We start from the raw sequence: 17,500 nt of genomic DNA, 5'->3' as shown, positions 1-17,500 counted from the left end.
CCCTTACCCTTACCGTAACCCTAACACTAACCCTAACCCTTACCCTAACCCTAACCTTAACCCTAAACCTAGCCCTAACCCTAAACCTAACCTAACCCTTACCCTTACCCTCACACTAACCCTAACCCTAAACTTAACCCTAAACCTAACCCTAACCCTAACCCTTATCCTTACCCAAACCCTAACCCTAACCCTATCCCTAAACCTAACCCTAACCCTAAACCTAATCCTTACCCTTACCCTAACCCTAACCCTAAACCTAACCCTAACCCTTACCCTTACCCTAACCCTCACCCTTATAATTACCCTATCCCTAAACCTAACCCTAACCATAAACATAACCCTAAACCTAACCCTAACCCTAACCCTTACCCTTACCCTAACCCAAACCCTAACCCTAAACCTTACCCTTACACTAACCCTAACACTAACCCTTACCCTAAATCTAACCCTAACTCTAACCCTAACCCTTACACTTACCTTTACTCTAAACCTAAACCTAACCCTAAACCTAACTCTAACCCTTACCCTAAACCTAACCCTAACCCTAACCCTAACACTTATCCTAAACCTAACCCTAACACTAACCCTTACTCTTACCCTAACCCTAACCCTAAACTTAACCCCAAACCTAAACCTAACCCTAAACCTAACCCTTACCCTAACACTTTCCCTAACACTAACCCTAACCCTAACCCTAACCCTTACCCTTAACCTAAACGTAAACCTAACTCTAACCCTAACACTAACCCTAACCCTTACCCTAACCTAACCCTAACCCTTACCCTAACCCTAACCCTAACCCTAACCCTTGCCCTTACCCTAACCATAACCCTAAACCTAACCCTAACCCTCACCCTAACCTTAACCCTAACACTTACCCTAACCCTAACCCTAACTCTAACCTTAAACCTAATACTAACCCTAATCTTAACCCTAACCCTTACCCTTAACCTAACCCTAACCCTAAAACTAACCTCAACCTTAACCCAAAGCCTAACCCTAACCCTAACACTTATCCTTACCCAAACCCTAAACCTAACCCTAAAACTAACCCTAACCCTAACCCTTACCCTTACCCTAAACCTAACCCTAAAACTAAACCTAACCCTAACCCTAACCTTACCCTTACCCTAACCCTAACCCTAACACTAACCCTTACCCTCACCCTAACACCTAACCCTAAACCTAACCTTTAACCTAACCCTAAACCTAACCCTAAACCTAACCCTCACACTTACCATAACCCTAACCCTAACCCTAACGTTAACCCTAATAATAACCCTAATCTTAACCCTTGCCCTTACCCTAACCCTAACCCTAAACCTAACCCTACCCTTAACCCTAACCCTAACTTTAACCCTAAACCTAACCCTTGCCCTTACCCTAGCCCTAACCCTAAACCTAACCCTAAACCTTACCCTTACCCTATCCCTAACCCTAAACCTGACCCTAACCCTAACCCTAACCCTAACCCTAACTTTACCCTAACCCTAACCCTTACCCTAACCCTTACCCTAACCCTAAACCTAAAACTAACCCTAACCCTAACCCTAAGCCTAAGCCTTACCCTAACCCTAACACTAACCCTTACCCTAATTCTAAACCTAACTCTACCCCTAACCCTTACCCTTACCCTTATTGTAACCCTAAACCTAACCCTAACCCTAACCCTTACCCTTACCCTAACCCTAACCCTAACCCTAACCCTAACCCTTACCCTAAACCTAACCCTAAACCTAACCCTAACACTTATCCTAAACCTAATCCTAACCCTAACCCTTACTTACCCTAACCCTAACCCTAAACTTAACCCCAAACCTAAACCTAACCTTAACCATAACCCTTATCCTAACACTTACCCTAACCCTAATCCTAATCCTAACCCTAACACTTACCCTTACCCTAACCCTAAACCTAACCCTAACCCTTACACTAACCCTAACCCTTACCCTAACCCTAACCCTAACCTAACCCTAACCCTAACACTTACCATAACCATAACCCTAACTCTTACACTAACCCTAACCCTAACCCTAATTCTAAACCTAACCCTAACCCTTACCCTTAACCAAACCTAAACCTAATTCTAACCCTACCATAACCCTAACCCTTAGACTAACCATAACCCTAACCCTAACCCTTACCCTTAACCTAACCCTAAACTTAACCCTAACCCTAACTCTAACCCTAACCATAACCCATACACTAACCTAACCCTAACCCTAACTCTAACCCTAACACTAACCTTAACCCTAAACCTAACCCTAACCCTAACCCTTACCCTTACCCTAACCCTAAAATTAACATTAACCATAACGCTAAACCTAACCCATGCCCTTACCCTAACCCTAACCCTAAACCTAACCCTAACCCTAACCCTTACTCTTACACTAACCCTAACCCTAACTCTAACCCTAACCCTAACCCTTACCCTAACCCTAACCCTTAATCTAACCATAACCAAACCTCAATCTTAACCCTAACCCTTACCCTAACCCATACCCTTACCCTAACCCTACCCCTAAACCTAACCCTCACCCTTACCCTAAACCTTAACCTAAACCTAACCCTAACCCTTCCCCAACCCTAACCCTAATATCAACCTTAACCCAAAACCTAACCCTAAACTTAACCCTTACCTTTACCCTTACCCTATCCCTAACCCTAACCCTAACACTAACCCTAACCCTAACCCTAACACTTACCCTTACGCTAACCCTAACCCTAAACTTAACCCCAACCCTAAACCTAACCCTAACCCTTACACTAACCCTAACCCTAATCCTAACCCTAACACTTACCTTTACCCTAACCATAACCCTTATCCTAACCCTAACCCTAACCCTAAACCTAACCCTTAACCTAACCCTAACATTAACCCTAACCCCTAACCCTAACCCTTACCATAACCCTAACCCTAACCCCTAACTGTAACCCTAACCCTAAACCTAACCTTAACCCTTACCCTAACCCTTCCTCTAACTCTAACCCTAACCTCAACCATAACCCTAACACTAACCCTAACCCTAACCCTAACCCTCACCCTAACCCTAACCTTAACCCTAAAACTAACCCTAACCCTAAACCTAACCCTTACCCTTACCCTTACCCTAACCCTAACCCTACCCCTAACCCTTACCCTAACCCTAACTTTAACCCTAAACCTAACCCTAACCCTAAACCTAACCCTAACCCTTACCCTTACCCTTACCCTAACCCTCACCCTTATCATTACCCTAATCCTAACCCTAACCCTAAACCTAAACCTAACCCTTACCCTAACCCTAACCCTAAACCTAACCCTAACCCTTACTCTTACCCTAAACCTAACCCTAACCCTAACTCTAACCCTTACCCTTACCCTAACCCTAACCCTAACCTTAACCACAACCCTAAACATAATCCTAACCCTAACCCTTACCCTTACCGTAACCCTAACCCTAACCCTTACCCTAACCCTAACCCTTAACCTAACCCTAACCCTTACCCTTACCCTCACCCTAACCCTAACCTTAACCCTAACCCTAAACCTAACTTTAACCCTAACCCTTATCCTTACCCAAACCCTAACCCTAACCCTATCCCTAACCCTAACCCTAACCCTAAACCTAACCCTTACCCTTACCCTAACCCTAACCCTAACCCTAACCCTTACCCTAACCCTAACCTTAACCGTAAAACTAACCCTAACACTAAACCTAACCTTTACCCTTACCCTAACCCTAACAGTAACCATAACCCTTACCCTAACCCTAACCTTAACCCGAAACCTAACCCTAATCCTAAACCTAACCCTAACCCTTATACTTAACCTCACCCTAATCCTAACCCTAACCTTAACCCTAACCCTAACCCTACCCTAACCCTTATCCTTACCCACACCCTAACCCTAACCCTATCCCTAACCCTAACCCTAACCCTAAACCTAACCCTTACCCTTACCCTAACCCTAACCCTAACCCTGAACCTAACCCTAACCCTTACCCTTACACTAACCCTCACCCTTATCATTACCCTAACCCTAACCCGGACCCTAAACCTAACCCTAACCCTAACCCTAAACCTAACCCTTACCCTTACCCTATCCGTAACCCTAAACCTAACCCTAACCTTTACCCTTACCCTAAACCTAACCCTAACCCTAACCCTTACCCTTACCCCTACCCTTACCTTAACCCTAACCCTAACCCTAACACTAAACCTAACCCTAACCCTAAACCTAACCCTTACCCTTACCCTAACCCTAACCCGAAACCTAACCCTAACCCTTACCCTTACCATAAACCTAACCCTAACCCTTACCCTTACCCTAACCCTAACCCTAACCCTAAACCTTACACTTACTCTTACCCTAACGCTAACCCTAAACTTAACCCCAAACCTAAACCTAACCCTAAACCTAACACTTACCCTAACCCTAACCCTAACTCTTACACTAACCCTAACCCTGAACCTAACCATAATCCTAACTCTAACCCTTACCCTTAACCAAACCTAAACCTAATTCTAACCCTTACCCTTAACCTAACACTAAACCTAACTCTAACCCTAACCCTAACCCTAACCCTTAACCTAACCTAACCCTAACCCTTACCCTAACCCTAACCGTAACCCTAACCCTTACCCTTACCCTAACCCTAAACTTAAACCTAACCCTAACCCTAACCCTAACGCTAACCTTAACCGTAACCCTAACCCTTGCCCTTACCCTAAACCTAACCTTACACCTAACCCTAACCCTAACCCTCACCCTAACCTTAACCCTAACACTTACCCTAACCCTAACTCTAACCTTAACCCTGATACTAACCCTAATCTTAACCCTAACCCTTACCCTTAACCTAACCCAAACCCTAAAACTAACCTCAAACTTAACCCAAAGCCTAACTCTAACCCTAATACTTATCTTTACCCAAACCCTAAACCTACACCGAAAACTAACCCTAACCCTAACCCTTACCCTTACCCAAACCCTAACCCTAAAAATAAACCTAACCCTAACCCTAACCTTTACCCTAACCCTAAACCTAATCCTAACCCTAACCCTCACACTTACCATAACCCTAACCCTAACCCTAAACTTAACCCTAATACTAACCCTAATCTTAACCCTTACCCTTACCCTAACCCTAACCCTAAACCTAATCCTACCCTTAACCCTAACCCTAACTTTAACCCTAAACCTAACCCTTGCCCTTACCCTAACCCTAACCCTAAACCTGACCCTAACCCTAAACCTAAACCTAACTTTAACCCTAACCGTAACCCTTACCCTAACCCTTAACCTAACCCTAAACCTAAAACTAACCCTAACCCTAACCCTAATCCTTAACCTAACCCTAACACTAACCCTAAACCATAACAATAACCCTTACCATAACCCTAACCCTAACCCTTACCCTTACCCTTACCTTAACCCTAAAACTAACCCTAACCCTTGCCCTTACACTCACCCTAACCTAACCCTAACCCTAACCCTAACACTAACCTGAACTCTAACCCTTATCCTTACCCTAACCCTAACCCTAATCCTAACCCTAAACCTTACCCTTATCCTAACCCTAACCCTAACCTGTACTCTAACCCTTATCCTTACTCTAACCCTAATCCTAAACCTAACCCTAACCCTAAACCTAAACCTTACACTTAGACTAACCCTAACCCTAAACCTAAACCTAACTCTATACCTTTCCCTTACCCTAACCCTAACCCTAACCCTAACTCTAACCGTAACCTTAAACCTAAACCTTACCCTTACCCTAACCCTAACCCTAAACCTAACCCTAACCTTAACCCTTACTCTTACCCTAACCCTAACCCTAAAACTAACCCTAACCTTAATCCTAACCCTAACCCTAACCCTAAACCTAATCCTAACCCTAACCCTAAACCTAACACCTAAACCTAACCCTAACCCTAACACTTACCCTAACCCTAACCCTAACCCTAACACTAACATTTACCCTTACCCTAAACCTAACACTTATCCTAACCCTAACCCTAACCCTAAACCTTAACCTAACCCTAACACTAACCCTAACCCCTAACCCTAATCCTTACCCTAACCCTAACCCTAACCTAACACTTACTCTTACCCTAACCCTAACCCTAACTCTAACCCTAACCCTAACCCTTACCCTAAACCTAACCCTTAATCTAACCCTAACCCTAACCTCAATCTTACCCTAACCCTTACCCTAACCATTACCCTTACACTAACCCTAACCCTCACCCACACCCTAACCCTTAACCTAAACCTAACCCTAACCCTTACCCTAACCCTAACCCTAACATCAACCATAACCCAAAGCCTAACCCTAACACTAACCCTTAACTTTACCCTTACCCTAACCCTAACCCTAACCCTAACACTAACCCTAACCCTAACCCTAAACCTAACACTTACCCTTACCCTATCCCTAACCCTAACCTTAACCCCAACCCTAAACCTAACCCTAACCCTAACCCTAATCCTTACACTAACCCTAACCCTAACCCTAACCCTAACACTTACCCTTACCCTAACCCTAACCCTTATCCTAACCCTAACCCTAACCCAAACCTAACCCTTAACCTTACCCTAACTTTAACCCTAACCCCTAACCCTAACACTTACCCTAACCCTACCCTAACCCCTAACCCTAACCCTAAGCCTAACCCTCACCCTAGCCCTTCCTCTAACTCTAACCCTAACCTCAACCATAAGCCTAACCCTAACCCTAACAATTAACCTTACCCTAACCCTAACCCTAACCCAACCCTTACCCTAACCCTAACCCTAAACCTGACCCTAACCCTAACCCTAACCCTAACCCTAACCCTTACCCTAACCCTAACCCTAATCCTAACCCTAACCCTAACCCTACCCCTTACCCTTACCCAAACCCTAACCCTACACCTAACCCTAACCATAACCCTAACCCTAACCCTAACGCTAACCTTAACCCTAACCCTTATACTTACACTAACCATAACACTGAAACTAACCCTAACCCTAAACCTAACCCTTTCCCTTATCCAAACCCTAACCCTAACCCTAACCCTTACGCTAACACCTAAACCTAACCCTAAGCCTAAAACTTACCCTAACCATAACCCTAACCCTAACCCTAACCCTAACCCTTTCCTAAACCCTAACACTAACCGTAACCCTAACCCTAACCCTAACCCTAACCCTTACCCTAACCCTAACCCTAACCCTTAACCCAATCTTAACCCTAACCCTAACCTTAACACATACCATTAGCCTAACCCTAACCCTAAACCTAACCCTCACACTTACCCTAACCCTTACCCTAACCCTAACCCTAAACCTTACCCTAACCCTAACCTCACTCTTAACCCTAAACCTAACCCTAACCTTAAACTTAACCCTTACCCTTACCCTAACCCTAACCCTAACCCTAACCCTAACTCTAACACTTACCCTAACCCTAAACCTAACCCTAACCCTTACTCTTAACATAACGCTAACCCTAACCTTAACCATAACCATAGCTATAACCCTACCTCTTACCCTAACCCTAACCCTAAACCTAACCCGAACCCTAACCCTATCCCTAACCCTAACTCTTATCCATACCCTAACCCTAAACCGAAACCTAACACTAACTCTAAACCGTAACCCTAACAGTAACTCTAACTCTAACCCTAAACCTAACCCTAACCCTAACCCTAACCTTAACGCTAACCCTAACCTTAACCCTAACCGTTACCCTTACCCTAACCCTAACACTAAAACTAACCCTAACCCTAACCCTTACCCTTACCCATACTCTAACCCTAACCCTCACCCTTACCCTAACACCTAACCCTAACCCTAACCCTAAAGCTTACCCTAATCCTAACCCTAACCCTAACCCTAACACTCACACTTACCCTAACCCTAACCCTTATTCTAACCCTAACCCTAACCCTAACCCTTTCCCTAACCCTAACCCTAACTCTAACCCTTACACTTAACCTAACCCTAAACCTTACCCTTACCCTCACCCTAACTCTAACTCTAACTTTAAGCCTAAACCTAACCCTAACCCTTACCCTATCCCTAAACCTAACCCTTACTTTTACCCTAACCGTAAACTCAAGATTAACCTTAACCCTAACCCTAACCCATACCCTTACCCTAACCCCAACTCTAACCCTAACCCTCACCCTTACCCTGACCCTTGCCCTAACTCTAACCCTAACCCTTACCCTAACCCTAACCCTAACCTCACTCTTAACCCTAAGCCTAACCGTAACCATAACCCTTACCCTAACCCTAACTCTAACCCTAACCCTAACCCTTACCCTAACTCTAACCCTAACCCTAACCCTAACCCTAACCATTACTTACCCTAACCCTAACCCTAAACTTAACCCCAAACCTAAACCTAACCCTAACTCTAACCCTTATCCTAACACTTACCCTAACCGTAACCGTAACCCTAACCCTTACCCTAACCCTTACACTTACCCTAACCCTAACTCTACACCTAACCCTAACACTAATCCTAAACCTAACCTTTACCCTAACCCTAACCCTTAACCTAACCGTTACCCTTAAACTAACCCTAACCCTAAAACTAACCCTAACCCTCACCCTAACCCTAACCCTTACCCTAAACCTAACCCTAAACCTAACCCTAACACTTACCCTAAACTTAATCCTAACCCTAACCCTTACTTACCCTAACCCTAACCCTAAACTTAACTCCAAACCTAAACCTAACCCTAACTCTAACCCTTATCCTAACACTTAACCTAACCCTAACCCTAACCCTAACCCTAACCGTAACACTTACCCTAACCCTAAGCCTAACCCTAACCCTTACCCTAACCCTAACCCTAACCCTAACCGTAACACTTACCCTAACCCTAACATTAATACTTACACTAACCCTAACCCTAACCCTTACCCTTACCCTTAACCAAACCTAAACCTAATTCTAACCCTAACCATATCCCTAACCCTTAACCTAACCCTAACTCTAACCCTAACCCTAACCCTTACCCTAACCTAACCCTAACCCTTACGCTAACCCTAAATCTAACCCTAACACTAACCTTAACCCTAAACCTAACCCTAACCCTAACCCTTACCCTTACCCTAACCCTAACCCTAAACCTAACTCTAACCATAACCATAACCATAACCCTAACCCTAACCCTAACCCTTGCCCTTACTCTAACCCTAACGCTAAACCTAACCCTAACCCTAACCCTAACCCTGACCCTAACCCATACCCTCAACCTAACCCTAAACCTAAACCTAACCCCAAAACTAACCCTTACTCTTACCCTAACCCTAAACCTAAAACTAACCCTAACCTTAATCCTAACCCTAACCCTAACCCTAAACCTAACCCTAACCCTAACCCTAACACCTAAACCTAACCCTAACCCTAACCCTTACCCTAACCCTAACCCTAACCCTAACACTAACATTTACCCTTACCCTAACCCTAACACTTATCCTAACCTTAACCCTAACCCTAACCCTTAACCTAACCCAAACACTAACCCTAACCCCTAACCCTAATCCTTAGCCTAACCCTAACCCTAACCCTAAACCTAACACTTACTCTTACCCTAACCCTAACCCTAACTCTAACCCTAACCCTAACCCTAAACCTTACCCTAAACCTAACCCTTAATCTATCCCTAATCCTAACCTCAATCTTACCCTAACCCTTACCCTAACCATTACCCTTACCCTAACCCTAACAATAACCCTCACCCACACCCTAACCCTTAACCTAAACCTAACCCTAACCCTACCCTAACCCTAACCCTAACATCAACCTTAACCCAAAGCCTAAACCTAACCCTAACCATTACCTTTACCCTTACCCTAACCCTAACCCTAACCCTAACACTAACCCTAACCCTAACCCTAACACTTACCCTTACCCTAACCCTAACCCTAACCTTAACCCCAACCCTAAACCTAACCCTAACCCTAACCCTAATCCTTACACTAACCCTAACCCTAACCCTAACCCTAACACTTACCCTTACCCTACTCTAACCCTTATCCTAACCCTAACCCTAACCCAAACCTAACCCTTAACCTAACCCTAACCCTAACCCTAACCCTAAGCCTAACCCTTACCCTAGCCCTTCCTCAAACTCTAACCTTAACCTCAACCATAAGCCTAACCCTAAACCTAACCCTTACCCTTACCCTAACCCTAACCCTAACCCAACTCTTACCCTAACCCTAACCTAAACCTTTAAGTAACCCTAACCATAACCCTAACCTTACGCTTACCCCACCCCTAAACCTAACCCTAACCCTAACCCTAACCCTTACCCTTACCCTAACCCCAAACCTAACCCTTACCCTTTCCCTAAACCTAACCCTAACCCTAACTCTTACCCCTACCCTAAAACTAACCCTAACCCTAACCCTGACCCTAACCCTTACCCTAACTCGAACCTGAAACCTAAACCCTAACCCTAACCCTAACCCTTCCCCTAACCCTAAATCTAACCCTAAACCTTAACCTTACCCTAACCCTAACCCTAACCCTTACCCTTACCCTAACACTTACCCTAACCCTAACCCTAACCCTTACCCTAACCCTAACCCTAACCCTTACCCTTACCCTAACCCTAACCCTTACCCTTACCCTAAACCTAACCCTAAACCTAACATTAACCCTAACCCTAACACTAACCCTTACCCTAACTCTAACCCTAACAGTAACACTAAATCTTACCCTTACACTACCTAACCCTAAACCTTACCCTAACCCTAACCCTAACTCTAACCCTAACCCTTACGCTTACCTTAACCCTAACCCTAACCCTAACCATAAACCTTACCCTTACCCTAACCCTAACTCTAACACTACCCCTAAACCTACCCCTACCCCTAACCCTAAACCTAACCCTTACCCTTACCCTAACCCTAACCCTAACCTTAACCCTAACCTTAACACTAACCCTAACCCTAACCCTTACACTTACCTTAACCCTAAACCTAACCCTAACCCTAAGCCTTACCATTACCTACCCCTAAGCCTAACCCTAATCCTAACACTTACCCTTAACCTAACCCTAACCCTATCCTTACCCTAACCCTAACACTAACCCTAACCTTAACCCTAAACCTAACCCTAAGCCTTACCCTTCCTCTAACCCTAACCCTAAACCTAACCCTAACCCTAACCGTATCCTAACCCTAATCCTAACCCTAACACTTACCCTTAACCTACTCTAACCCTAACCATAACCCTAACCCTAACCCTAACCATCACCCTAACACTTACCCTTACCCTAACCCTAACCCTAACCCTAACCCTTAACGTTACCCTAACTCTAATCCTAACCCTAACCCTAACACTAACCCTAAACCTAACCCTAACACTTAACCTTACCCTAACCCTAACCCTAACCTTAACCCCAACCCTAAACCTAACCCTAACCCTAACCCTAATCCTTACACTAACCCTAACCCTAACCCTAACCCTAACACTTACCCTTACCCTACCCTAACCTTTATCCTAACCCTAACCCTAACCCAAACCTAACCCTTAACCTAACCCTAACCCTAACCCTCACCCTAAGCCTAACCCTTACCCTAGCCCTTCCTCAAACTCTAACCCTAACCTCAACCATAAGCCTAACCTTAAACCTAACCCTTACCCTTACCCTAACCCTAACCCTAACCCAACTCTTACCCTAACCTCTAACTTAACCCTAATCCTAACCCTAACCCTAACCCTTAACCTATCCCTACCACTAAGCCTAAACCTGACCCTAACCCTAACCCTAACCCTTACCCTAACCCTAACCCTAATCCTAACCCTAAACCTAACCCTAACCCTAAACTTAACTCTAACCCTAACCCTAACTCTAACCCTTACCCTCACCCTAACCTTAACCCTAATCCTAACCCTACCCTTAACCTGAACTCTAACCCTTATCCTTACTCTAACCATAATCCTAAACCTAACCCTAAACCTAAACCTAAACCTAACCCTTACACTAACCCTAACCCTAAATCTAACCCTAAACCTTACACTTACCATAACCCTAACCCAAACCTAACCCTAACCCTAACCTTAACCCTAACCCTTACCTTTACCCTAACTCTAACCCTAACACTAATTCTAACACTTACCCTAACCCTCAACCTAACCCTAACCCTTAACCTTACCCTAACTCTAACCCTAAACTTAACCATAACCATAACCCTATCCCTACCCCTTACCCTAACACTAACCCTAAACCTAACCCTCTTATCCTTACCCTAAACCTAACCCAAAACCTATCACTAACCCTAACCCCTAACCCTAACTGTAACCCTTACCCTAACCCTAATCCTCAACCTTACACTAACCCTAACCCTAAACTTAACGCTAAGTCTAACCTTAACCCTAACCCTTACCCTAACCCTAACCCTAACCCTATTCCTTACCATAACCCTAAACCTAACCCTAAACCTTACCCTTTCCCTAACCCTAACCCTAACCCTAACCCTAACACTAACCTTAACCCTAACCCTTACCCTAACCCTAACCCTAACTCTATTCCTTACCATAACCCTAAACCTAACCCTAAACCTTACCCTTTCCCTAACACTAACCCTAACCCTAACCCTTACCCTTAAGCTACCCCTAACCCGAAACCTAACCCTAAGCCATACCCTAACCCTAACCTTAACCCTAACCCTTACCTTTACCCTAACTCTAACCCTAACACTAATTCTAACACTAACCCTAACCCTCACCCTAACCCTAACCCTTAACCTTACCCTAATTCTAACCCTAAACTTAACCATAACCATAACCCTAACCCTACCCCTTACCCTAACACTAACCCTAAAGCTAACCGAACCCTAACCCTACCCCTACCCCTAACTCTTATCCTTACCCTAAACCTAACCCTAAACCTATCACTAACCCTAACCCCTAACCCTAACCGTAACCCTAACCCTAACCCTAATCCTCACCCTTACCCTAACCCTAACCCTAAACTTAACGCTAAGCCTAACCTTAACCCTAACCCTTACCCTAACCCTAACCCTAACCCTATTCCTTACCATAACCCTAAACCAAACCTTAAACCTTAACCCTTCCCTAGTCCTAGCCCTAACCCTAACCCTTACCCTTACCCTATCCCTAACCCTAAACATAACCCTAAGCCTAACCCTAACCCTAACCGTAACCCTAACCCTAACCCTTACCCTTACCATTACCCTAACCCTAATCCTAAAACTAAACCTAACCCTAACCCTAACCCTTACCCTCACCCTAACCCTAAACCTAACCCTAACCCTTACCCTCACTCTAACACCTAACCCTAACCCTAACCCTAACCCTTACCCTAAACATAACCCTAACCATAACCCTAACACTTACACTTACCCTAACCCGAACCTTATCCTAACCCTAACCCTAACCCTAACCCTTAACCTAACCCTAACCCTAACCCTAACCCTTACCCTTAACCTAACCATAAAACTAACTCGAACCCTAACGCTAACCCTAACCCTAACCCTTACCCTAACCTAACCCTAAACCTTACCCTAACCCTAACCCTAACGCTAACCTTAACTCTAACACTAAACCTAAACTTAACCCTTACCCTTACCCTAAACCTAACCCTAACCCTAACCATAACCTTAACCCTAAAACTAACCCTTGCCCTTACCCTAACCCTAACCCTATACCTAACCCTAACCCTAACCCTAACCCTTACCCTAACCCTTACACTTACCCTAACTCTAACACTACACCTAACCCTAACCCTAATCCTAAACCTAACCTTTACCCTAACCCTAAACCTTACCCTAACCCTTACACTTACCCTAACCCTAACCCTAAAACTAACCCTAACCGTAACCCTAACACTAACCCTTACCCTTACCCTAACCCTAACGCTAAACCTAACCCTAACCCTCACCCTAACCCTAACTCCTAAACCTAAACCTAACCCTTATCCTAACCCTAACCATAACCCTAATCCTTAACCTAACCCTAACACTAACCCTAACTCCTAACAATAACCCTTACCATAACCCTAACCCTAACCCTTACCCTTACCCAAACCCTAACCCTAACTCTAACCCTAACCCTAACCCTAACCCTAAACCTAACCCTTTCTCTAAACCTAACCCTAACCTCAATCTTAACCTAAACCTAACCCTAACCCTTACCCTTACCCTAACCCTTACCCTAACCCTAAGCCTAACCCTAACCCTTACCCTAACCCTAACCCTAACCCTAACCTCAAGCTTAACCCAAAGCCTAACACTAACCCTTACCCTAACCCTTACCCTTACCATAACCCTTAGCCTTACTATAACCCTAACCCTAAACCTAACCCTTACCCTAACCCTAACCCTAACACTTACCCTACCCTAACCCTAATCCTAAACTTTACCCCAACCCTAAACCTAACCCTAACCCTAATCTCAACCATAACCCTAACCCTAAACCTAACCCATACCCTTACCCTAACCCTAACCCTAAACGTAACCCTAACCCTTGCCCTTACTCTCACCCTATCCTTAACCCTAACTCTAACCCTAAAACTAACCTGAACTATAACCCTTATCCTTACCCTACCCCTAACCCTAAACCTAACCCTAACCGTAACCCTTACCCTTATCCTAACCCTAACCCTAACTCTAACCCTAACCATAACCCTAACCTGAACTCTAACACTTATCCTTACCCTAACCCTAATCCTAAACCTAACCCTAACCCTAAACCTAACCCTTACACTTAGACCAACCCTAACCCTAAACCTAACCCTATACCTTTCCCTTACCCTAAACCTAACCCTAACCCTAACTCTAACACTTACCCTAACCCTAAACCTAACCCTAACCTTTACCTTACCCTAACTCTAACCCTAACCTTAACCATAACCATAACCCTAACCCTACCCCTTACCCTAACCCTAACCCTAAATCTAACCCGAAAACTAAACCTATCCCTAACCCTAACTCTTATCCTTACCCTAACCCTAACCCTAGACCTAACACCAACCCTAACTCCTAATCCTAACCGTAACCGTAAACCTAACCCTAACCCTTCCCCTTACCCTAATCCTAAAGCTAACCTTAACGCTAACAATAACCCTAACCCTAACCCTAAACCTTACCCTAACCCTAACCCTAAACCTAATCCTTACCATAACCCTAAACCTAACCCAAACCCTAACCATAACCCTAACCCTTACCCTAACCCTAACCCTAACCCTTACCCTTACCCAAAACCTAACCCTAACCCTAACCCTTACCCTAACACCTAACCCTAACCCTAACCTTAATCCTTACCCTAAACCTAATCCTAACCCTAAAACTTACCCTTTCCCTAACCCTAACCCTAACTATAACCATAACCCTAAACCTTACCCTAAACCTAACCCTAACCCTAAAAATAACCTTAACCCTAACCCTACCCCTAACCCTTATCCTTAACCTAACCCTAACCCTAACCCTTTCCCTTACCCTAACCCTAAGCCTTACACTAACTCTAACACTTACCCTTACCTCAAACCTAACCCTAACCCTACCCTAAACCTAACACTAACATTAACTCTAACCCTAAGCCTAACCCTTACCCTTAACCTAACCCTAACCCTAACCCTTACCCTAACCCTAACCCTAACCCTTACCCTAAACCTAACCCTAACCCTAAGCCTTACCCTTACCCTACCCCTACGCCTAACCCTAACCCTAACACTTACCCTTACCCTAACCCTAACCCTGAACCTAACTCTATCCTTACCCTAACCCTAACCCTAACCCTTAACCTAACCCTTACCCTTACACTAACAGTAACCCTAACCCTAACACTAACCCTAACCTTAACCCTAAACCTAACCCTAAGCCTTACCCTTCCTCTAACACTAACCCTAAACCTAACCCTACCCTTATCCTAACCCTAACCCTAACCCTAACACTTACCCTTAACCTACTCTAACCCTAACCCTAATCCTAACCCTAACCCTAACCCTAACCATCACCCTAACCCTTACCCTTACCCTAACCCTAACCCTAACCCTAACCCTTACCGTTACCCTAACCCTAATCCTAACCCTAACCCTAACACTTACCCTTACCCTAACCCTTACCTAAACCTTTAACTAACCCTAACCCTAACCCTAAACTTACGCTTACCCCACCCCAAAACCTAACCCTTACCCTAACCCTTACCCTTACCCTAACCCCAACCCTAACCCTTACCATTTCCCTAAACCTAACCCTAACCCTAACTCTTACCCCTACCCTAAAACTAACCCTAACCCTAACCCTGACCCTAACCCTTACCCTAACTCGAACCTGAAACCTAAACCCTAACCCTAACCCTAAAACTTCGCCTAACCCTAACCCTAACCCTAAACCTTACCCTTACCCTAACCCTAACCCTAACCCTTACCCTAAACCTAACCATAACCCTAACCCTAACCTTAACCCTAACCCTTACCCTTACCCTAACACTTACCCTAACCCTAACCCTAACCCTAACCCTTACCCTAACCCTAACCCTAACCCTAACCCTTACCCTAAACCTTACCCTTACACTAACAGTAACCCTAACCCTAACACTAACCCTAACCTTAACCCTAAACCTAACGCTATCCCTAACCCTAACCCTAACCCCTACCCTAATCCTAATAACCGTAACCTTTACCCTAACCCTAAACCTAAACCTAACCCTAACCCTACCCCTTACTCTAACCCTACCCCTAACCCTAACCCTAACACTAACATTAACCCTAACCACTATCCCTAACCATAACTTTACCCTCACCCTAACCTTAACCCTAACGCTAACCCCTAACCCTAACCCTAACCCTAACTCTTACCCTTACCCTATACATAACCCTAACCCTAACCCTAACCCTAAACCTTACCCTTACCCTTACCCTAACCTTAACCCTAAGGCTAACCCTAACCCTAACCCTAAACCTAACCATTACCCTTACCCTAACCCCAATCCTAAACCTAACTCTAACCCTAACCCTAACCCCTAACCCTAAACTTAACCCTAACACTAACCCTCACCCTTGCCCTAACCCTAAACTTAAACTTAATGCTAACCCTAACCCTTACCCTAAGTCTAACCCTAACCCTAATCCTTACCCTAAACGTTACCCTTTGTGAAACACTTACGCTAACCCTAACACTTACCCTAATCCTAATCCTAACCCTTAGCCTAACCCTAAAAATAACTCTAAACTTAACCCTAACCCTAACCCTAACCCTAACCCTTACCCAACCAAACCCTAACCCTTATCCTAACCCTAACCCTAACTCTAAAATTAACCCTAACCCTAACCCTAACCCTAACCCTAACCCTTACCCTTACACTAACCCTAAATCTAACACTAACCCTAACCTTAACACTACACCTAACCCTAAGCCTTACCCTTCCCATAACCCTAACTCTAAACCTAACCCTAACCCTAACACTTACCCTAACCTTAACTCTTACCCTTACCCTAACCCTAACCATAAACCTAAACCTAACCCTAACCCTAACCCTAACCC

This window comes from Megascapheus bottae, unplaced genomic scaffold, assembly GCF_031878675.1.
Source record: "Megascapheus bottae isolate mThoBot1 unplaced genomic scaffold, mThoBot2.hap1 HAP1_SCAFFOLD_37, whole genome shotgun sequence".
NCBI classification, from domain to species: Eukaryota; Metazoa; Chordata; class Mammalia; order Rodentia; family Geomyidae; genus Megascapheus; species Megascapheus bottae.
The sequence above is the reverse complement of the archived record's forward strand: the minus strand, read 5'-3'. Positions refer to the sequence as shown.